This window comes from Vombatus ursinus, unplaced genomic scaffold (genome assembly GCF_900497805.2).
Source record: "Vombatus ursinus unplaced genomic scaffold, bare-nosed wombat genome assembly UNPS02014807.1, whole genome shotgun sequence".
NCBI lineage: Eukaryota > Metazoa > Chordata > Mammalia > Diprotodontia > Vombatidae > Vombatus > Vombatus ursinus.
Window position 1 is genome coordinate 37555370 of NW_020954585.1, and position 16209 is coordinate 37571578.

The 16209-nt window shown below is 35.6% G+C and overlaps 1 pseudogene; it reads right to left on the reverse strand.

Moving 5' to 3' along the window:
* Window positions 1-384: 384 nt before the first annotated feature.
* LOC114052147 overlaps window positions 385-16209 on the reverse strand; it is a 19398-nt pseudogene continuing 3573 nt past the window's right edge.

A 16209-nucleotide genomic window follows, 5' to 3' on the forward strand; every position in this document is an offset into this window, starting at 1 on the left:
AAGGAGAAAAAACCAGTGAAAATAGTGCTTTTTATGACTTCTACGGTGTTTCCCCCCCTAGCATATAGAGATATTTTTCTCTTCCTATTACTTGGGTATAAAAAGTTTGGAACTGCCACATAATAATCTTAGTTATTGCCAGATGTTTTGTGAGTGTTCAAGCCTCTAGCCTAGATAACAACAGCTAAAATGTATTAATGACTAAAGAGAAGCAAATGAAGGTAAAACATAAGGGGAGATAAGCACTACTGGGAAAGTAATTCAACTAGTTGAGTCTTGGAAATGGACACTTTGTGTACAAGTGTGTAGACAAAAAAGAAAGTAACTGAAGGAACAGAATGTAACCAAGATCTTAATCTCTTCTTGGGTGATGTGCATCTCTCATCAGTAACATTTGGAGAAAACCGTGGGCTGGCTGAAGTAACCTTTCTCTCACCAAGGTCCTCCACATTCCAATTCGATGCCTTCTTTCTTCCCACTCTCAAAGAGAGCAAGTATTTTGGTGTACTGTTTTTTATCAATCTACATGAAAATATAAGGAGAAGGAGAGAGGGACAATAGAAAGGAAAGAAAAAAACTTAACAGTGACAAAGATTTCTCGAACTTGTGATTTAAAAAGAAATGGTTATGTTGCAAATATTATATCTGAAATGCTTTCTTGACCTGAAAGTTTTTTTTAATTTTTAAATTTTAAATTCATATCTTTGTGAACATTAAAGTATTATATAAATGTAAGTTGCTACTATTATCATTATTAATAAAAAACATTTGTGTTAAGAAACCTTATGGCTAGATAATTAAAACAAGTCTTTGACCTGTGACTAAAATAAAGAGAAAAAGAAGTTCTCTGTTTAACCATCTTCACATGGCAGTACTTTAGTTACTGTACAATAAATGTCCAAATAAAGCCAGGAGCTTTAGATTCTAAAACATTTTGTACTTGGAGAAATGAAATAATGTAATTTTTGTCAAGTTATTATTCAACCATAGTGCATTCTAACAGGCTTTAAAAATTAAGAAAAAAAATTCAATTAATCTGGGTTTACTTTTATTTGGAAAAAGAGAATTATAGTCATTTAGAACTGGGCCTACAATTTAGAGGGGTATTCGGGCCTGATGTGTTCATCCTCCTCAATAACATCGATAAAGCTTATGACAAAAGTCATCAGGAGAAGTTTAAAATGGTAGCTTAAGCTGGGAAAGCCAGTGTTTCTAGGCCAGTTACTTGGTAATGATCAACACAATGCAAACACAATCACTGCCTATTACCATTTTTTCATAGTAACTATGAGTTACTGTCCTGATTTCTACCTTGCCACCGGACCAAGATGGCTGTGGAGGAGAGAGTGAGGCTGGTAAGTTTGAACAGCCTTCTCTCACTTAAATCTAATTCACTTGCAAGTCAAGACATCACCTTCTTGATGTCATCTGTCCTCCTCAAGAACAAACGACAAACAATAACAATAACTTGGTAACTGCCAACACATTATAAATACAATTAGTTCCCATTAGCATTCTATCATGGTTACTTTTTCTCGACATTATTGTGTGTCCTTAAGGTTATCCTAAGAAAGAAGAATTTGTTAAATGTTCAGTTTCTTTGTGAAGTATTTAAAAATTTATTATTATACTAGGAAAGAATATCAAAGCAAAAGAGTGGTTTTAAAAGTTGTCAATCCCTCATATGTATATATATATTCATATATATATATATGTTTTTTTTTTTTTGTAGAGAAGGTGGACAAAATAAAAGAAAGTATGGTGTAAGACAGAGGTTCCCACATGTATCTGGCCTACCACCCCCTTTAAAAAAAATTACTCAGTCTGTCCATGGAAATCTACCTTCTTTAACTCTTTAATTTTTTTTGAAATTTGTATGATTTAAATATATATATACATTTTAAAAAGACACATCTCAAATTTAACATTTTATTGTAAATTTGTGTTTTTTTTCCTGCATTGAAATTTTGAAGATGCAATATTGCATCATGTACCTATCATGTACTCCTTTTTGAGTTCTTCGATGGCGTGGTACTGATTCATATTTTTCTTGGAAGCTTTGGATATAAGAGCTTTGACTTTGTTGTCTTCTTCTGGTTGTATGTTTTGATCTTCTTGTTCACCAAAGAAAGATTCTATGGTCTGACATTTTTGCAAAGTTTGCTCATGATCCCAACCAATTACGTGAGTTTTAAACTCTTTGCTAAGGTAGTGGTCTGCTTCCAGTGTGGAGAATGTACTGTCCCAAGTTTTGTAGATTTTGTGCACCTGTTTTCAGAGATACTTCTAGGCACCTGAAAATTTTCAGTTCTTCCAAGGTGGTATGATAATGGGTGAGGTGTTTTCTCCTTTCCTGGCCTGTGCTCTGGTCTATGCACAAACACTCTTTTGCCTTGGGACTGTGAGAAGGATTCCCTCTCCACTGCAACTACAAGGTCCACCATGACAGCATTCCTCCTCACCCCAGGACCACCACCCACAACTGTGAGCCAGATCCAAGCACAGGCAAAACAAGAAAATCCTGCCTCAGCACCGGCGAAGAGATCCCTGCAATCCCCCTCCAATAAGCCACTCAATTCCCCCTCAGTCTGTGGGCCAAGAGCTCCAGAAGCAGCCGTCACCCTAGGGCTGCACTGGGACTGGAGCTAGGACTGGTTCTTCTTTCTCAATGCAGTCACAGACTTTTCCTACTGACCTTCTAAGTTGTCTTTGGTGTTTGTGGGTTGAGAAGTCTGGAAACTGCCACAGCTGTGTGTGATTCATTCCTCTGAGGCCTGCTCCAGGTCTTTGCCTGCGTGGGTGCCCACACTGAGCTGCGTTCCTCTCCCAGTCTGGAACAATAGACCTTTCCAATCAACCATCCAGGTTGTTTTGGGCTGGGAATTTGTTTCACTCTGTCTTTTTGTGGGTTCTGCTGCTCTAGAATTTATTAGAGTCATTTTTTACAGGTATTTGGAAGGGTTTGGGGGAGAGCTCAAACAAGTCACTGCTTTTACTCTGCCATCTCGGCTCTACCCTCCATATTTGGCAATTTTACAAGCTACTTGTGGCAAACTGGTTGAAATTTTAATACCTCTGCTTTATATTAATGAAATCCTGGGTTTAGTCCTTATGCTTCTATGATGTACTAAGCTCTGGAGTTACAAATTAAAAATGAAAACAGCCTCTGCTCTATTTTCTTCATTGCAACTTCACAAGAAACACTGAGATATTCCTATTTACATTCATCTTTTTTACTGTATAAACAGATTTTCAGTATATAACTCTTATCAGTTGTTTAGGGTACAAGAGAGCCAAAGTGTGCATGATGAGTTTCCCAAAGCAGAACACTCATGAATCAATTCCTATCTTCTTTTGTATTCCCCTCCTCTGCTTCTAGTCTAGATTGCATTCATGGGGCTAACCAGGAACATTCACACCTATGGATCTAGTAACATTTCTTCTACTCTCTTTAGATAGCAATACTCTAATGAAATACAGATTACCATTTTAAATTTAGCTGTCCCCAAGTTTCATGTTTCTAACTATTTATAGCATAATCAACAAGCAGGGTAATATGTCATAGATTTAGAACTAGAAAGAACCTGGGAGATCATCTGAGACTTGGAGTTAGACACCTATTAACTATGTGATTCTGGGCAGGTCTCTTAAGCTGTATAGTCCTTAGCTCCCTCATCTTTAAAATAATGGGACTGGACTCAGTGAATTTTAAGATCTTTTGCATTTCTAAATCTATGATTTTATGACAAATAAGAATGATTCTAGTCCTATGTGCTGATTTTGTGGTTGAGGAAATTAAGGCCCAGAGTTTATATGGCAGACCCAACATCATGCAGGTACTAAGGGGCAGAGATGGGAATCAAATCCAATGTCCTTTTCTAAACTGACATCATCATCTTTCTCTTCCTTCCTCCATTCCCTAGACTGGCTCTCCTTTCTAATTTGTGGCATTGGTATCATCATACTTTTAGGTTGCCAAGCTGGAAAAAATTGGGACATCTTTGATTCTTCCCTCTTCCTTTCCCCTACATATTCCATCTCACAATATGTTATTATTATCTTCTAAAATGTCTTTTCTCTCCACTTCCACTGTTAGACAATAGCCTCCTTATGATCCCATTGATTTCAGGCTTTCTACTCTCTAACCCATCATGTATATAAGAACCTAATCTTTATAAAATATCACTTTCACCATCTTTAAAACCTTACTTCATCAAGTTGAAACTCCTTGGCTTGACTTTCAAACCCATTTTTAATTGGATCTCACCCCACTTGTCTGACTATTTCTTACCACTCCCCAAATATGTACCTCCTGCTCCTATCAGCCTGGTCTATTTGCTGACTATTAAGTACATACTGCTGTTGGTCACATCTTTGTTAATGAGCACAATATTCCTTTTTTTAGAATGGTCTCTTATCTATCCTCTTAGTCTATCCAAATCTCATTCATCATCTCTGAAGTCTTAGTTCAAATAGGCTTCATTATCTGAATAGAACTATCACAGCCCACATCAATCTCTCTGTTTTCTGAACTAGACTGAGAATTCCTTGAGTTCCTAGAAGGTAAGAAATATAAAAGGACATTGGATTTGTAGTCAAAGGATCTGAGTTCAAATAGCATCTCTGCTACATAATACTTCTGGGTAAGATATTTAATTTCTATATCTCTGTTTCTTGGATGAGATCTCAGTCTCTTATCCTATATTGATTAAATAAAATACTTATTAAAAACAAAACAAATCCAGCACAGTTTCTGGCATATGGTAGGTGACATATAAATAATTATTCTCTTTTTATATTAGCATTTCTCAATAAAAACTTGTTGGATTGACTGCTTCATTATATACCCAGGATAAATAAGTCTTTTAGTCCCTGGAAATTATGGTTTTAGTTTGAAATAGGAACTGGACCTCTGCTTGTTGGTTTAGGAAGTCCTGTGCCAATGTAGGCCAGTGCCTTGGCTATAATGTGAGACTTTATGTACCTAGAGAGCTGAAAACGTAAGTGACTTTCCAAGGGCACACAGACATTGTGTGTATATTAGCATTATTAAACAAATTACTGCTAAGGAACACATCATGGGAATGCAAAAGTTGGGGAAGAGAGAAGGATGGGCTATAGGGAGACTTGTGGAATGAGAGAAACCAGGGGGAAGTAGAGTTTATGAGGAAGAAAAAAATTGAAAAAGGAGATGGAGAAAAGAGAGAATGGACTAGACCTGAATTCAAGGATGCAGCTAAGTAAAGGGAAAGTTTGAATTTTATATTGTGGTATAGTTCATCACTATGTTCCATCCACTTTTGGGTCTCCCACCTTTTGTTAAAAACTGTTGAAAAGTTTTTTTTTTAATCCCCATGTTTCTCAAAGGAACTAGCCTGACCCTCATTTGAGGCTATACTTGGAAGAAACTATATAGCATGACTCCTCTTTTCTGGGTCAGCTAAGAGGGCATGTGAGGATATCTTTATGACAACTTACTCTGCATTCAAAGGAAGAGAATAGGGCTAAGAGATTTATTTTTAGGGAACATGTATAGTAAGTATGTTATAGCAATTTGGGACTGTACTGCAAGTATAAAAGCTAACTCAATAAGAGTTATTTTTGTTGTAAGAAGCCCATCAGTGCCCTTATCCCCAAGCAAATTGAAGAGTCAATTATCTGAACAATTTAGAAAAGAAAAAAAGGAAGTCATAGCAACCTAAGATAAGGTCCAATTGAAAATTAGTAACAAGAATCAATTACTCAAATCAATGTGGAAAAAAGAAAACAAACTGCGCAGAGTTTTGGTTATTTGGATGAAATTGTCTGAATGAAATGTCTTTTTTTCTGGCTGTACCAGAGAGAACTCTTAGGAAGGTTATTAATTAGATGCTCCTCAGTATATTGGTTCAAGGGCTATGTGAACGTTATATAGTGTGAAAAGTACTATGGTTGATGTAACCATGGTGGTGAGCACAAACTGGTACAGGTTTTAAAGGTTTCTTGGAATCAAGAATAAGTTGATTTAATTCTCAAATAGTTTAAGAACTACACTCATAATTTGGTGTGGCCCAAGATCTGAGGGTTCCATTGAGGGAAGAAACAATTATAGGGTCCCTCATGAGTATAATCTTGTCTGGAAAATTCCAGATTGAGACAGATCTCAACTTGCTCCTTCTTGGGAGCTCGGGGAGTTATCTTAGAGTGCTAGGATAATGAGTATATGCATGGACATTTGACATCTCATTATATGAGAGCCTCTGGCAAAACACTGAAATTATAAATAATAACATTAAAAATAATAATAGCTAACACATAGCATTTTACGGTTTGCAAGTCTCTGAATGTAACTCATTTGATCACCACAACAATGCTGTGAGAAGGACACTATTACTGTCCCCATTTTTTCAGATAAGAAAATTGAGGTTACATGGGTAAATGACTTGTTCTGGGTCACACAACAAGTACTTGAGGAAGGATTTGACCTTAGAACTTCCCTGACTCCAAGTCTAACACTTTGTCCATTACGCCATCTGACTTTCCTAGACCCATTATTCATTTTGAGGTAAAGAAAAAGTGATTTTCCTATGTTTTGAGGGACTGTATAACTTCATTGATGTCAGAAAAAAATGGTGCAAAAGCACATCCAATGAATACAAATCATTACCAAAAATCTAGTCTTGTCAACTTCACCCAACTCTGAATGTCTTAAATTTATTATTCAACAAATTCACAGCAAATTTTTTAAAACTTATTTTATTTTGTAATTCTTATAGTCAGATTACAAAAAAAACTATTAAACATTTATCATTTTGTTTATACATCACAGAAAAGAGACTTAAGAGTTGACCCAACAAATGGGAGAATGAAGCAACAAGCCAAATATTCCAAGTAAATTAATGATATCTTCATCATTTTTTCCTATAATACCAAAAAAAGAAAGTATTTTTAAATTGTTGAGAATCCCTGGGGGAATTCTGTTGTGATTGTGTGTGTGTGTGTATGTTGCTGTTGTTGTTGTTGTTATTGTTGTTTTGGTCTCAGCTTACTTTTTGATTAAGTAAATGACACAATCTTTTCATTTCATTATTTTTTTTTTACAGATTAAGGTCTAAGAGTGTACTTTCCATTTTGGCTGAGACTGGAATGAAGTTAGGGAAGCCAGGAGGTGGAGATGAGGAGGGAGAGTTTTCCAGGCATGGGGAACAGCCAGATAGAACATTCTATTTGAGAAGTAGCAAAAAAAGGTTAGGATCACAGGATTGCAGAAAATGTGGCAGGTGAGTAACATGTAAGAAGACTGGAAAAGTTGAAAAGGTCCAGATTGTGAAGGGTTTTGAAAACAAATAAAGGATTTTATATTTGATCCTGGAAGCAATAAGGCACCATTGTAGTTTAGTGAATAGGGGTGTGATGTGATGAAATCTGAATTTTAGGAAGATTAATTTGAGAGATGAATATGATTGACTGAAGTGTGAAGAGACTTGAGACAGGGAGAAAAACCAGCAGGATATTATGGTAGTACAGGCATGAAGTGATGGTGTCAGTGTCAGAGGACAGAAGGAGGTATATAGGAGAGATATTATGAAGGTAAAATCAACAAGTCTCAGAGACAAATTGAATATGGGGGGGTGAGAGAGAGTGAGGAGTTGAGGTTGACACCTAGGTTGTAAGCCTGGGTGACTGGGAAAACTGTGGTGCCAAGACAGTAATAGAGAAATTTGGAAAAGGAAGAGTTGGTGGGGAAGATAATGAATTCAGTTTTGGACATGGTGAGTTTAAGATGTCTAAGGAACGTCCAGTTTGAAATGTTTAACATGCAGCTGTAGATGTGAGTCTGATTGTGAAGAGGGATGTTAGGGCTGGAAAAGTGAACTGAGAATCATCAGCATAGAGAAAATAAATAAATAAAAGGGCTGATGAGATTGCTATATGAAATAGTATAGAGGAGAAGGTGTGCAAATATATGTTGGTTGCACACATTCTGGGAGAAAGGGAGAAATAGTAATAGAATTTATACAGCACTTTGAGGTTGGCCTAGTTCTCTTCAGATGCTTTCTGAATTGATCCTCTGTGAGTAGGTGCTATTGTTATTATTCCCGTTTTACAGATGAGGAAACAGTATGAGAGCCTTGCCTATGACTACATAGTACCTGAGGGGAGATTTCAACTCAGGTCTTCCTGACTCTAATCCAGAGCTCTTAACCACTTTGTCACCTACCTACAGGATGTTATTAAAGGAGAACAGAGAGGATTTCATCTAGCTTTCATTTTGTGAGAGAAATAAATGTAGGAAGCAAAAATTAGGTGAAGGGTAAAATGCAAGTAGGTGCTTTACCCAGTGGATTTGTTATTTTGTTTTGTTTTTTAAACAAAAATGTTCTCATAGTCTTAATTCTAAATTTGTTCCCTTGATTAGCTTCAGTCATTAGACTTAAACAACATGGGAAGAGGAAATTGTGTTTCCTGCCCCACTTTGGGAAATCCTGACGGTGCACATCTTTCCAATCTGTTCCAGTCTTGCCCAGGAAAACAAACAAGGCCAGCATCATCCTCATTTCATTCTGGATCCAGAGAAAGGAAACTTCCTTCTTTCTATTGGTCTTTGTTATCTATTATGTGCATTCTTCTATGTACACACCTGAGGGCCTTGCTGTATCCTGGGTTCAGAGGATTCCCCAGTGTGCATTTCTTGGTACGCTCTATACTACTCTGAACAAACTCATTGTAAATAGACTTATCCCTAAAAAGCCTAAATGTGGCCATGCAGCACTGGCCTTGGTGGAAGAACACACTGTGGTAAACAAATCCCACAGCACTATCTACTGTACAGGAAACATCACTGGTCATAGGTTATACAAAATCAAAATGATTACATTTCGAAAAGGTGATTATTATTATTATTATTTTTTTTTTTTTTTGCAAAGAGGAGAAGTGTCCTTTAACCAGGACCTCATAGTTACTGAATATTTGTTTCAGAGACTGCACTAAAACTGGATAGTGGGGAAGTTGAAATGATTATGCAAGTCTCCAGTGCTCAATTGCATCAAAACATTGCTTTGAAAAGACTTGAGTAATTGCTGTCTGGCAATAGTAAAAGGGACAAACTGTAATGGAATCTAAAGTTTCCTTTTTCACTTGGAAATTTTTCATCTTGATGCCCAGAAAGAAACTTTCAAAATTCCTCAAAAATTGGGTCCACATTCTTGAAATAAAAAACATACATCTGCTCATGCATTGTTGAGATAGTTGTATGTACATTTAAAAATTATATGGTTGTTTTACAATTAATTCTATACTACAAGACAATATAGATTTTTTTAACACACTAATTTTCCAGAAGCTTAGCTTTGGAGTTATGCATAAGTTTTTTAACCTTTCTATACTGCTAAGAACAACTTATTTCCTGGCTGAAATGACAATACAATCTCTTTAGTGTTCAGTTTAGGAGACTTCTCACATAACTCTTTGGTAAATTAAAGGCCACTAAATGGCACAATCCATACAGTGCTGGGCTAGAGTCAAGAAAGCCTGAGTTCAAATCTAGCCTCTGACATTTTCTAGCTGTGTGACCCTGGGCACATCACTTAAACTCAGTTTCTCCAACTGTTAACTTCCAGGGTTGTTGTGACAATCAAATGAGATAATATTCATAATCATTTTTCTAATGATTACAATAATTAAAATTACAATGTAATAATTTTTCCAATCTTTAAAGTGATATATAAATGCTAAATGTTATCATCATCTTTGTTGTTGTCCTCCTCCTTATTATTAAAGCCTAAGCATTCAGTTTCCTTTAACTTGGTGGATTTTTTCACCTTAATAAAGTTCTTCTGAACTCATTTGTAGGGGGAAAAGATTTTTTAAAGTGGGCATGGAACAAAGAATGCAATCATCTAAAAAGCTATACAATTAAAATATCAGGAAGTAGATGGTAAAGTAATACCTCAAAGAATCATTTGTCCTTTACCTTGAGCTTAGCCCTCCTGATGATAGTGTGATAAGGTCTTAGAGACAGTGACACGTAATTCAGTGCTTTTTAATTTGATTTGGTTGATTATTTTCCAAAAGTAAAGACTATGGGCTTTTTCTTTTTTTGTTTGTTTTATTCTACTACAAACTCAAGCAGAATGTAGGTCTCTTGAAGGGAGCAACCCTTTTGGTTTTTGTCTTTTGTATCCCTAGCACCTAACAAAGCACTTTGCAAATTGAAAGGACTTAGGAGTGTAATGTTTTGTTGAGTTGATTTTAAAAAAAAATCTCATTCCAGTAACATAGCTAGAAATAATTTAGCTCCATGCAGAATATTGATCAAACATTGCTCTCTGGCATGGCAAAAGTAAGAGAAAACAAAAGAATTAATTATATTAACAGTCAGCATCAACAAATAAAATTCAAGGACTCTTTTCCCCCAGCTCCAATGAAACCCTCTTTAGGTTCCTCTTCCAGCAACCTCTTTGATTAGCAGGCCAACCTGAAAGAGAACATAATGAGGAAGTTGATTCCCAATAGGGAAGGTTGGTTGACTCTCATTTATAGCTTTTGGATTTCTAAGTCCTAGATTTCTTCCCCCTTTTAAATCATTTTAAAAATATTTACTCAGAAGGAAAAATGGACTAAATGATTTCCAGCATCCTTTCCAATTAAAAAATTGTATGATTCTATAATTTTTATTCTCTGGATTCACTATCTCAATCTTTTTTTTTTCCAATAACACTATAGGGTACAAACTGGAAGGAAGTGTTTGGAGATGCCTTTTTGCTAGCATTCAAATATCTCTGTATTTCATCTTGCTATATAACAATTTCCCCCACCCCAAACCAGTTTATATAATAGCTAATATTTAACAAGTTGTTTTCCAAATTCAACTATGGCATAATAATATAGAGAGCTCTTAAAATACCAACTGATGCCATAATACTGTGTCTTATGCATGTATGTATGAAATGTATCACATTTCCATGTCAATTCCACTAACTGGAAAAAAAAAATGAATGAATGTTTACAAAGTTCTAGTCATTACTTGGTATGATTATTACCCATCAATTCTGGAAAACAAAAGTGGATGAAAAATGTATGTTGCCCAGGTTATGTGATACAGATAGATGGGAACCTATCAAGTCTGACCACATGTATAACTTCAGTAATTGCTGTAGATGGACAATGAGTTAGAATTAGATTTGCAAGTGGGAAGAGATCAGGCTGGTTTACGTTATGGAAAATGCACAGTGCAATCCCAAAGTGTTTGCTCCTGAAATAATTCATCTCGTGATCAATATTCTCAAAAGAATCATAATTAAAAATAATGCAAAGGATAGTAGAAAGACATTAGGAATATGTAACTGGGCTATAGAATATCACCAACAATGATTCTCATGGAAGTATGAAAGATGGAACTGAGGTCATGTATGATCAGAAAGGGAAGTAGGTAAGTAGAAAGAATAAAAGACAACAACTGTAAAGTCCATTTCATGTGTGAATACCCATGAGATACTAAAATAATAAATGAAAGTCTTCCAGTGCTTTGGGTAAATCCTCTATGGTAAAAATGGACAAGAATTATATAGAATGAGAAGGCAAAGAGGGATTATAATTTCAATTTATCAAGGAATCACCTTGATCAATAAAATAAGGGAGCCATCAAAGCATGTGACTTGTTGAATGCTACCATAAATTACAACATAATACTTGTATCTCTCTCTGTGTTTTTAGTTATATGAAAACTAGAGCTTAGTGTTCTGATTCAACTGTGTTCAGTGAATCTAAAATAGACTTACACTGGTCTGGAGTCCACCTGTAATCTCCTATCCCAATTCTCCTATTCTGGATGAAAATTCTTATCTAAGAAAACAAAGAATCTTCATTCCTCTAAAAGACATCACTTTCTCTTTTCCTTTCTATTCTCAATGGACCCATTTTTGTAAACAGTTGTTGCTAAGTAGCCAGCACCTCTCCTATTCCATAACATTTCAGTATATCTAATTTCAACCAGAATTAGTGATACAGTTCCGATCCTCAATAATATTAGCTTAACTAGACAGAGTAATTGTTGTTGGAACATGGAGATAGAGTGCAACTTTGCTATATGCAGAAAGCCATCCCACAATTTATCTTTCAACTATATCTAAAAAATAGTTCTAACTATTCAAATGTGTTACCGGGCCAAATATTAGATGTCCCCAAGCACTGTTGTATTATTTAGCTTTCCTTTGTCAGTACTTCTATTATCTGAGGTAACAACATACTCAGCTCCCCTTAGCCTCAGTTTCTTCCTCTGTAAAACAGAGAGTAATCTCTGTAGTAGCTACCTATGATGTTTCTGTGAGGATGAAATGACATAATTAATGTAGAGCACATCATGAACTTTACGCATATTCTGCAAATGACAGGAATTATTTCAGCATTTAGTTGTCTGACAACTGACAACAATTACAATTGGAAGGGACTTCCAAGTTTGTCGAATTATCGAGTCCACAACTATTATTATATGGAGGAGGACACTGAAACACAGAGGGGTTGTGAGTTGCTGATTGTGTACATTTAATGACAGAACCTGAATTTGAATCCAAATTTTCTGACTTCAAGGCCCATGCTATTCTCCACAGGGTTGTCATAAGAAAAATGCTGTGTCTAATGGTGGCCTGCTTTAGTGTGGGATGGGGAGAGAGGGAGAGAGAAAATAATAAAAGTGCACAGCAGAAAACAAAAGAAAACTCAGAAGGAAGCACAGAAAAGCAGGGTAGCTTTGAAACCAATATGTAGTATTTATTACATATTTTTCCTTCCTTCCTTCCTTCTTGCCTTCTTCCTTTCCTCCCTTCCTTCCTTCCTTCTTTTGTGAGGCAATTGGGGTTAAGTGACTTGCCCAGGATCACACAGTTAGTAAGTGTCTGAGGTCAAATTTGAACTCAAGTCCTACTGAGAGCAGCACTGGTGCTCTATCCACTGTGCCACCTAGCTGCCCCTATTACATGGCTATTTTTTTTTTTTAACTGTGACATGGAGATTTATGGTTTCATACTGAATTCTGTGTTATGCTGTGTAAATTGAATTTTTTTTGTCTTTTAGTATTTAAGCACAAAATGAATAATTTTTCAAAAAAAAAAAGTACTTTGTAATCTCTAAAGCATCATAGATATGGAACACCTTATTAGCCCTCCAGCACTGTTCTTATGAAATAACACGCAAAAGCTAAAGAGTAATCATCTAAGATTGTGAAGGCTTGATTTGTGTTTTCATTACAGTTTCCGTTAATCATTATAATCCTACATAGAAACATCCAGTCCATGTTCATGACCTTGTCTTGCTTGCAAACACAGTCAGCTCTCGGATATCTTTATGTGACTCATCTATGGCAACATATGAATCATGAACCCTATCTTGATCTTCCCCACCCTATCTGTTCATGTATCCTCATAGAATTCAAGCTTCTTCTTCTTTTTTTTTTTATATTTGTGTATCTATGACAAACACAGTAAGAAATATCAGTCTGATGGATTTTAGGAGGGGAAATAATGCCTCCATCAAACAATCAAACAGCATTTATCAAATGCCTACTCTCTGTTAATGTTTCTACTAGATATTATAAAGGTAAAGGAGAGAGAACCCTTGCCCTCAGTAGAGCTTACATTCTTTCAGACCTTCTGCAGTGTCCTTCAAATAGAAGTTCTTACTGAATACCCTTTGAATTAAATTGAAAACTGTTCTCTCTAAATTCTTTCCCTCTAAACCATGTTTGAAGGCATAAGATAAGAATGTAATGTAAATGGAACTTGACCCCCAAATGGTTACATAAACTAACCATTGGGAATGCCTTAATATCTAAATTGTTTTGCCTTTGTGGACCCTGTGAAGGACACTTTATCTATATCCATGTGAGAAGAAATGGCTGCTCTAGGTATGGGTCCATAACAAGGCACAATATTTACTACCCCTGTAGGAAATCCTGACTAAAAGAGTGACAGCCACAAAGTATTCCCAGAGAAAAAGGATCTAAAATGACTATGAATAGAAAAACATCATCATTATCAACAACATCATCAAAAGCATTAGAATCAAATTATGGAAGATAACAATAAGAAGTAGTAAATCCCCAACCCATCGCTTTATTTTCATGATTTGATTCAGTCTTGAAGACTGAAATATCTTTTAAAAGAACATTCAGAGTGACCTAGGGATGATACAGATTTCTGGACATTAATCCTTCTTGAGGTAGAAGAAGAGGAATAAAAGGCAAAAAGGTAAAAAGCACTCCAAGCATGATTTCATGCATTCATTCATTATGACAGAAATCTTTGATGTGTTCTACAGACATTTCTGATAAAATATTTTGTGTTTCTTTACTTTCCTTTACCAGCAAGGGAAAGAGTGGACATGGTAGAATTAGGAGTTATGAATGGTACATTCGTATGTGATCTGTATATTGATCTCTGTCTATCTATCTATTGCTACCCTTGATACTTCCTAAATTGCCTCATCATGATGTGATATTTAATTCCCACAATGTTCTTAGAATAAAACCTTATGACTACATTGAAGAACTGTAGGTCTTGAAATACTATATTCTGTTGAGCAAAAGAGTTGGGTTATGACCAAGGTAATTTACCCAGCAAATTTAAGTATAATCCTGAATGAAAAAAAAAAGAGATATTTAACAAATTCAAAGACTTTCAGGTTTTTGTGACAAAAACCCCAGAACTTAAGGGAAAATTTGGCATATGATATCCAGGAGAAATATAAGGTAAACATTAAAGACCAATTATAAGGGATTCAATAAGGTCAAATCGTTTATTTTGTATATGTGAAAATATTAGTGCTATTCTTATGATTGTCATCATTATTTGGTTAGTTGGAAAGAAAGGCTTGAACTGAGCTGACTATAATGGGGTGATTCTAAAAAAATTGTGTAGGGAGAGATAAAAAGGAGTAATTATCTCATACAAATTAGGCATAAAAGGAAAAATTGATACAGAAAAAGCTAGTAAGGGGGAGGGTGGGTAGTACTGAACCTTATTCTCACTGGGAATGGGTTAAAGAAGGAACAACATATATATCTAGAAGGCTATAAAAGTCTTCTAAATTCAGAAAGAAATAAGAGGGCAAGGGGGTAGGGTGAGGAAGAGGATAAGGGAAGGACTCTTATGGGGTGGATAAGTTAAGGAATAGAAGGGTAAGGTAGCAGGAATTTCTTTTATTGGAAATTTTATCTGAGAGGTTATTTCTTTTCAAGCTAATTCTTATCAGTTTTACCTATAAAATGTTCTTTTCTGGCCCTTTCTGCAACCAAAATACCCCCATATAAAAGAGGCAGTACCTTATGCCTTAGCATATTGCTACCTCTGTTATCTATGCCTTACTTTTTTTTCATCCTAGAAAATGTGGAAATAGACAAAATCCGGAGCTTCAAGATCAAGGGAAAATGCCCTTATATAGCTTACGGCTTTTAAACAACCAAGCAAATCCTGTTATCACACCCCTGTATCAAGCCCTTACATTGAGACTCCCAAATATTATTTCTGGAAATAATGAAAATGAAAATTTTACAGAAGCATTCAAATTCAAAGGATGGTGGATTCCAAAGAACTCCCAGTTTCCAGTTTGACCTCAAAGAGAGAAAAGCTTGTTTTAAAATCAGGAAGCAAGTGAAAAGTATGTAATTTAAAAAAAATATTTATTTTGATTTGTCAACAATCACTTCTGTAAGTTTATGAGTTTTAAATTTTTCTCCCCCTCCTTCTGTCCCCAAGATGGTAGGCAATCTGATATAGTCTATACATATACATTCCTATTAAGCATATTTTCACATTAGTGATGTTGTAAGGAAGAATCAGAACCAATAAGAGGAACCACCAGAAAGAGGAAACAAAACAAAAGAAAAAAAATAGCAAATAGTATGCTTCGATCTGCATTCAAACTCCATAGTTCTTTCTTTGGATGTGGATAGCATTTTCCATCATGAGACCTCTGGAGATGTCTTAGATCTTTGCATTTCTGAGAAGGGCTAAGTCTATCAATGTTAGTCATTGCAAAACATGGCTGTTACTGTGTATAACATTCTCCTGGTTTTGTGCTCACTTCACTCAACATTAGTCCATATAAGTCTTTACAGGTCTTATAGCACAATAGTATTTCATTACATTCATATACCACAACTTGTTTCTTAGAGTCAAACAAGTTGTGGTCTTTCTTTCTTTCTTTCTTTCTTTCTTTCTTTCTTTCTTTCTTTCT